Source organism: Leptonychotes weddellii, chromosome 7 (genome assembly GCF_054177405.1).
Source record: "Leptonychotes weddellii isolate Sample4059 chromosome 7, ASM5417740v2, whole genome shotgun sequence".
NCBI classification, from domain to species: domain Eukaryota; kingdom Metazoa; phylum Chordata; class Mammalia; order Carnivora; family Phocidae; genus Leptonychotes; species Leptonychotes weddellii.
Window position 1 is genome coordinate 27,713,265 of NC_138375.1, and position 7,871 is coordinate 27,721,135.

The 7,871-nt window shown below is 49.0% G+C and overlaps 1 protein-coding gene across 1 annotated transcript in view; it reads left to right on the forward strand.

Moving 5' to 3' along the window:
• Nucleotides 1-7,871, forward strand: part of EGFLAM (EGF like, fibronectin type III and laminin G domains) — a 158,996-nt gene that overhangs the window by 136,519 nt on the left and 14,606 nt on the right. The window lies entirely within an intron of this gene.

Below are 7,871 nucleotides of genomic sequence, written 5' to 3' on the forward strand. Positions count from 1 at the left end.
TTAAAGAAGAATTACAGCGCCGAAGTACCTCGGTAACAGCGGGGCGTCTTCCCTGAGAATCCCCTGATGGTCTAGCAGCCGAAAGGTTAAATCATAGTGTAGGGGGGTTTCCGCGCGACCCCTGCCTCTGAGCCATGCCCAGAGCCTATCCTGATAGGTGGATGCCTGGGCTTTATAGCTGATAACTATGTTGACCGGTACCTGCGAAGGCAATAAGGAGAAATCTGAGAAATCTTGCCCAATACAGAAAAATATAAATTCTACTAAAGTATAAGTAACCTTCTGAAAGTGTTATTTTTCATGCTGTTTCCTCTGTGCCTGGGTTTCCTCATCAGTAAAATGCGAATAATGACGCAATAGCGTCTGGCACAGAGGGTAGTAGCCTAGATTAAATGAGGCGATGCATATTCCTGAGGAGAAGGCCTATTAAGTACTCAGCCAGTACTCACCGTTATTGTTGCTGGTGAGAAGAAGAAAATCCACCACACCTGCTGTGAGCTACTCAGCTTCCGACCCGTCCTTGTCTGACAGCTAGAGCAGGTCACAGGCCTTGAGTCCCTACTGGATGGAACTTTCCACACCTGCCCTAGGGAGGCAGAGGCCACGGACCTGGTGTCTGGAAGAGGCCTCCCAGTATATGGTCATCATGTTGGGCCATTGGCTCTTGTTGTTTCAAGTATCAGTATGGCCTCACCAGCCTGGGAACTAAAAAAAGGCATCAGGCCAAACTAAAAAAAAAAAAAAGGCATCAGGTCAAAGGAAATAAGGCAGTGAGCCTAAGTGAAGGGATGTGTTCTCTCTCTTTCCCGTCTGTTTCCAGGTTCCCGAACTTTATCAGAATTAGGGCTTAGGAGAAGATGGTCAGTTACAGGTAGATGCTGCGGGGTATGGAATAGTAGGAGAAGTTGTTTTGCAGCAGTCTTGGGAAGTATGAATGCTAATTTGCTGGCTGGAAGCCTGCGTAGTATTCTGTTTCAATGAATTTTGAAAACTGCATGGCAAATTATAAGAAATATGTTTATTAACATAGCTCACCCTAGGGATGAACCTCCGAAGAAGAGTGATGGATCCATTTCTGAAAGATCCTGATTATAATTCTAACAAGCAAATTGTTGTTTGGCTAATAGCGTGTACTTGCAGAGATTTAGTTCAAGAGTAGCCCATTCATTTGGAAAATTGAGTTTGGATTTTACACATTAGTGTTTGAGTTTCCTGGGTCTCCAACTTTACCACAGGCAATTCAGGTTTGCTCCTGCCTCAAATGCTCACCTTAATGGTCAATATATAAAGCCCAAGGCTTAAATGAACGTTTAGCTTTGAGAATTAGAGGAGGAAGGACAGGATAATTTGTGATCTTGTTAACCCTCGTTTTCTGCTGCAGAACATTAGCCGTAACAGATATAAAGTGCTCACATTTATAGCTCCATAACTGTGTGTTCAGGTTCAGTGAGAAGCAAGTCTCAGCAGCTTGAAGAGTCAGAGCTCCAGGGAGGGCCTGGGCCTCCTGGCAAGATCCAAGGGAATGGACAGCGGCGGGGGGATCTGGGGGGCGTTTAGGCCTCTTTTTCTGGAACATGCTAGGCTCAAGCCCAGAGTAAAACCCAGGCCGACTATCAGCTCCCCTCGTGTTGTATCAGTGTTTCCTTATGCTTTGAAATAAAGATAGTGCTTCTGCCCTAAGGGCAGTTGTTACCCCTCTAGGAAGGCTTCCGTATGGGGGGGCGTGGCCCCTAGCAAGTCATTTCTTCTCCTGTTTATGGCTTGACAGCATTAATGGGAGACTGGGCGCAAGTTAGGGCCATTAAGGACAATTTTTTCCAGGCCCCAATGGGCACGCGGTGGCATGCAGTTGTCACACGGACTGCTGTAATATCGGGGTGAGCATCTAGTCCCGAGTGAGGATTGGAAAGAGAAGGGAGAGAGGTGGGCAGCTACACTATTCCACAGAAACACAGAAGAACATTCTAAAACTTTGGTTAGATTCTTGGTGGGAGAGACCAAGAATGTTCAGAAGCCATCCTTGGTTGTCAGGATGAATCCTGACAGGTAGACAGGAGACAGTCTTGTCTCATCCAGCAAGGTGATGCGTAGCTTCCTATATTTAAAAGTTTGGATTTTTTTTTTTTCTCCCTGATAACCAGATCATCTTTCAAAAGCAAGAACCTACTCTTAGTATCCCCTCCGGAAGCTAAAGCGGTCCTTTTACATTGAGCAGCCCACACTGCTGAAGTCACCAGCTCCAGGCCTCATTCAATCCATACCACCTTCTCCACCAGCAGTTTAGCTTTGGGGGTCCCTGGTGAGTCTGGTTTTCTCTAACCTGGTCAGGGAGTTTGTGGCACGCAGGTGATTTCCACTAGGGCCCTCGTTGGGAGATTGGCACCTCTTCTCGCCTCTTGGTGGCACAGGAGGGTTGGAACCAGAAACTCTGGCCTATCCTGGAATGGTCTAGACACCCAGACCATCACAGTGGTTTAAGGACCTCCCCCTTTGTCCCTGCAAGGCTGAGCCCAGACAGAAGTGGGCATCGAGCTCCCACTGAGCTCCTCACTGCTCCCGGGGCACTGTGGGCTCCCTATTGCACTAGCAGCTACGGAGAACCGAACCTCTCCGCCCCAACCTGGGGAACCCACCAGGCCAGGAGAAGCCAGTTCTCCTACTTCTAACTGCAGATGCCTACGGAAATCATAAGGCCTGACTTCGGTGGTCCCCTGACCTCCCGTTTAGGGGCTCTCACTCTTAGGTGCCTTCTGCTACCTTAAATCTAGGCACCCTATGGAGCACCCCAATACTGAGACCCCCTTCTCATCTCCCCAGAGGGGTGTTACCAGGGCGTTTCCCTCCTCGGAAAAGGTACGCCCCATCCCTAGAGATTTCTTTTCGCTTTCGCTCTACTCTCATCCAAATTTACCCATCTTGCATCCGGTCCCTCAGAGTTCTTTTTTTTTTTTTTAAAGATTTTATTTATTTATTTGAGAGAGAGAGAATGAGAGAGAGCACATGAGAGGGGGGAGGGTCAGAGGGAGAAGCAGACTCCCCGCTGAGCAGGGAGCCCGATGCGGGACTCGATCCAGGGACTCCAGGATCATGACCTGAGCCGAAGGCAGACGCTCAACGACTGAGCCACCCAGGCGCCCTCAGAGTTCTTGTATCTAAGTAAGTTACTAGTAAGTTAAAGCAGAATTTCACGAAGCTCATGTACAAAAGTAGGTTCTAAGAAATATTAATGGCTGGTTTGAGCACACATGCAAAGACAGACCACATACGTTCACAGACACAAAATGGGTGTGGGGGTCTGTGGTCAGGTAAGCTTGGGTAATCCTGAGTAACCCCAGTTTAAACAGCTCTCTCTTCTGGGGGACTTCTTGGTGCCTTGGCTATGATCTGAGTGTCCCAAGACGAGGATAGAGGATGCAGCTGTCTCCCAGGGCTTCTCCCAGCCAATAGCACGCAGGCCATTTGGGAAAGAACTCTGAGCCCTGGTCCTCCCTTCCCTTCCCTGCATTACTGACAAGTTTGGACTCGGAGCGTGCAGGACCCGTCAGGCCGCTAGATGGGGGTGTTTCTCTGTGGAGGAGAGCTGCTCCGCGCTTAAAACCGACAGCGAGCCGGCCTTGGGCACACGGTTCTCAGTCCTGCAGAATCCGGTCTTGCCTCATCATTGACACCTTGCACACCTTCCACAAACACAACATTTTGAACATTTTCTATAGTATTTAGTCAATTCACAGCACCTTGGGAGGTCTGATTTAGATGATGTTACTTTTTCTGGTCCCAGTGTGTGAAAAAACAGCTTCAGTAAACATAGGCCATAATTTAAGAAAACTCAGTATATAAAAACACAAATGAATACAGCATATTCCTTATGCAGACTACAGGGACTGTTTCTTCCTTAGCATGTTGTATCATTCAACAATGGAACAATGTGGGTGTGTTCAGCCTGGATGTTGATCTTGAGAGAGTTGAAGGCTGGTCCTGGAAAGGTATTTGGTGGTTGTTACTCCGGCTACCGAGGCAGCATCATGGAACCAAGAATCCTGGACCAAGTAGAACTGTCCAGCAAGGGAGGGTGCTACCCTGTGGATGAAGGAGCTGCTTGGGCCCGGTGGCCATCCATCAGGATGCTGTTGGGAAAGTCAGGTTACAGCCCCCCCGCCCAGGTCCTTCCTTCTCTGGGGTCCTTTGACTCTAAGAACGAGCCAGCGCTCCATCAGCTCCTTATAGTCTGTTGGGAATTTCAAGTCCCTCAGGTGGAAAATTTGCTTTCCCTGGCTTGGAGGCTGCTATTCATTGGGGTATTTTTTTGTGTCGGCAGATTGGCACAGTCTTTTAGGTATAAATGTGAAGACGTGACAAAAACACTTTTTGATTAGTGCCTTTGCCGCAGAAGAAAAGATGATGTAGAAAAAATTGGGTTAGGATAAAATATCATCATGTTTACAATATTTAAATAAACTACAAAGGGCCGGAAAGGGCTAGATGGTCACTTCCAGCTCTAATGTTCTAGTACAGAGTTCATATTTATCCATAGATACTGCCTGCAGTTTGTATATTTTCACCATTTTATATTCAGTTGGGTCCTTTCTGGAGCCTTCCCCCGCCCTTTGTTAATCGCAGAATGAGCAGGGCTCTGGAATTTTGCAGAGGGCCGGTGGGGTGGGAATTGGGGGGATATTTTTCCACTACAGAGAGAAAAGAGGCAGCTGGCTGGCTTATCATTCCTCTTTCACGCATAGCCTAGAGGCAAGAAAAGTAATAATCATTGACAAGGTAAGTAACTGTTCAGCAAAGAACTGTTTCTCCAGGTTTAGGATAAATGGGGATTGTTAGTTCAAGATCAGGGGAGCCTCAGAAGTGTCAGACAACGGACACATCCCTTCTCTGTCCACCCCCACCCCACTCCCACTATGCAGTGGAGACTTAGGGAGGGGAGTTGGTGCTAAGTGTGCTGAGAGAGATTCCAGCCATCCCTGTGGGATTCCTATTCCCATTCCCCTGAGAGGACCGGCTGGGCCCTCTCAGGGCTTTATGGGGGAAACAAGGCTGGTTTCTGGTGACCTGTGGAATTCCGACTTCCCCTCTTCTGTTCCATGCTGGCGGCTGGCAGAGTGCGAGAACCACTGCCTCAATAGTAAGTACAGGATGTTCCAGGTGACACTGCGAAAGCGCTCTGGGCTCCTGCCAGGGAGGGCACCCCGTGCAGGCCAAGCGCTTGCAGAGGGGAACGGGGTAAGTGGTGGGGGACTCGGCCACTCTACCGGGGAGGAGGCGGGAATCCTCCCTCTAGAGCCACCAGCCCTGAGATGGCGCTCGCCTCCCAGCTGGAGCTCGGGAAGCGCCTGAGCCCGGCTTGGCAGGCAGCTGGGCCCTGCTCACACAGACCCCGCAGAGGCTCTCTGTGTGCCTCGCTGACGTGTGACAAGCACATCCTACCATTTCAAGGAGTCCAGGGGAACAGGCCCACGCCCATGGCCAGTAACAGCAGGGCCTGCGCCTCTCACCCTGGGGGTGAGCCAAACCCAGTGGGGGAGCCTTGGCTATGTTTAGCTCTGGGAACCGCCACTCTGACAGCTTGGATATCCTCTCCTTTTCCCTCCTGGGCACTCCTATCCTGAGGTTAGGGGCCTGCATCCCACCTACAAGCCCCCTTTTCCCTCTTCTTCTCTCCCCCTCTCATTTCGACTTCTACTCCTCTGGCCCCTTCCCTCCCTGCCTTGCTTCCCCACCCCCGCTCCTTCCCCCACCCGAAGGCTGCCCAGGCACCTGGCTCTCCCTTCCTTACTTGGCAGCTTCTTTTCTCCTTTCCCCTCTCTCTCCTTCCTCCCATTCATTCTTCTCCTCAGCTCCTGCTATTTTGCATCTCACTCTTTTACCTCTCTCTACTTCCCTTCCTTTTCCTCCCCTCTTCCTCTTACCCTCTTTAACCAGAAGGGAGAGAGGCTGGTGGGGTGGCCAGAATTTGAAGCTACAGTCACGCTCCCCTACCTGATCTGCGGGGAGGGAACCTGCCAAGACCCCCAGCGGATGCCTGAAACCACAGACAGTACAGAGTCCTATATATTCCATGTTTCTTCTTGGACGTGCTTACCTACGATCAGTCTAAATTGGGCACAGTAAGAGATTAACAACAATAACTGATGATAAAATAGAACACTTGTAACAACATATGGAATCTAAGTTATGTCACTGGGGTCTCTCTCTCTCAAAATATCTTACTGGACCGTCCTCACCCTTCTGGTGATGTTGTGAGATGGAATGCCTGTTCGGTGGGATGAAGTGTGGGCAGTGACACAGGCATGGTGACTTTCTGTTGACTTTCTGACGATAGGAGGATCATCTGCCTCTGGACCACGGCTGACCACAAGTAACTGAAAGCGTGGCTAGCAAGCCCACGAATAGGTGGGGGCTGCTGCACTAGATAGAGCCTTTCTTGGTTCCAGTAGGCCCCCCTGGGCTGGCAGCCCCCTGATCAGAGCTGAGATGTGTCAGCACTAAAGCAATTTCTTCAGAGTTACCTCCGAAATTATTAAAGTTCCATTTCTCTTTCTTTGCTTTTATTTCCTTCCTTCTTCCCTCCCTCCCTCCCTCCCTCCTTACCTCCTTCCTTCCTTTTTTTAATTTTTTTTTTTTTTTTGAAAACATTGTGGGAACCTGCTGTGGGTGACCTGCCAACAGAGGAAGTTATCCTTGGGACTCAATGTCACTGGGTTTGGGGGTTTGCTGTTACCTCTCTCTCTCCTTCCCTCTCTGTCTCTCTCTTTCTCTTTTCATAATTAGAAGTTAAGTTTAAACTCTCCTACTGTTCATAGTATCAAATAATTATACATTTTCTCCCCTGGGTGTAGAGTCAGCTCAGTGTCTTCTTTGCTTCAACCACATATTTTTGTGAAACTCTAACTGGTTTTATAAGCTGATTTATTCTCTCTCGTTTTGCACATTTCTTTGAAAATGAGATTCATTCTACCTTAATTTCCTTCAACGGTCACTTCTATGTCTTTCTAAAGAGGAGAAAGATGTTGCTGTGTGAAAAGGGTGATTCCTTAGGAAAACAAGGGGATGAGACATTAGGAAGAAGGAAGTACACTTCTAAGATACTGGAAAGTCAAATGTGGGCTGAGGGCCAGAATTAAGGAGAGCCCTTCTGGTTTATGGTCTTATGCTGTCTTTGCTGTGTGATCTTGGGCAAATCCTTGATGATTCCTGTGCATTGTCTTCCTCTTCTGTAAAATGGGAATAACCAGCCCTCCTCCATACTCCCTGCTACTCCATGAGAATATGGTGAAGATCCTGTAAAACATGACACTGGAAGGTGATTTGTAAAAAAAAACGAGCCAAAGCCTTATCCCGCCTACTTCACCAATCTCTTGAGGTCATGGCTGAAGAAGTAGGAGTCCTGGGGCAGATTGGCTTCAGATCATGAAATCCTGGTGGGCTTTGTTTGGGGATTGTTTTCTCTGCCTCCCTTGGAGAATATCTAGGGTTATCCCCAGCTGTTCCCCACATGGCCCACGACCTGCTCTTTGGCTTCCAAGAATAATTGGGCACAGTTCAAGTTTCAACATACTGCAAAGACTTCTCAGTAGTGCTGAGGCCAATAACAGTGACAGCCAGCCCCAGGGAGGCGACCACAGGGAGACACCAACCCCAGGCCATGACAGGCAGCTCCAAACCTGGCCAAGTGTGTGTGCAGACAAGAGGAAGGGGCTGACAAGTTGTTAAATGTCCCATTTCCAGGAACTGGCTTCCTTTGTATTTTCCTGCCCTGGGGTTGAGGGCTGGGGTCAAGAGAGCCGAATACCATGTAACCTCCATTTTCTGTTCTATCTCAGCCATCACAGAAGCCATCGAGATCCCGCAGTTTATGGGCCGCA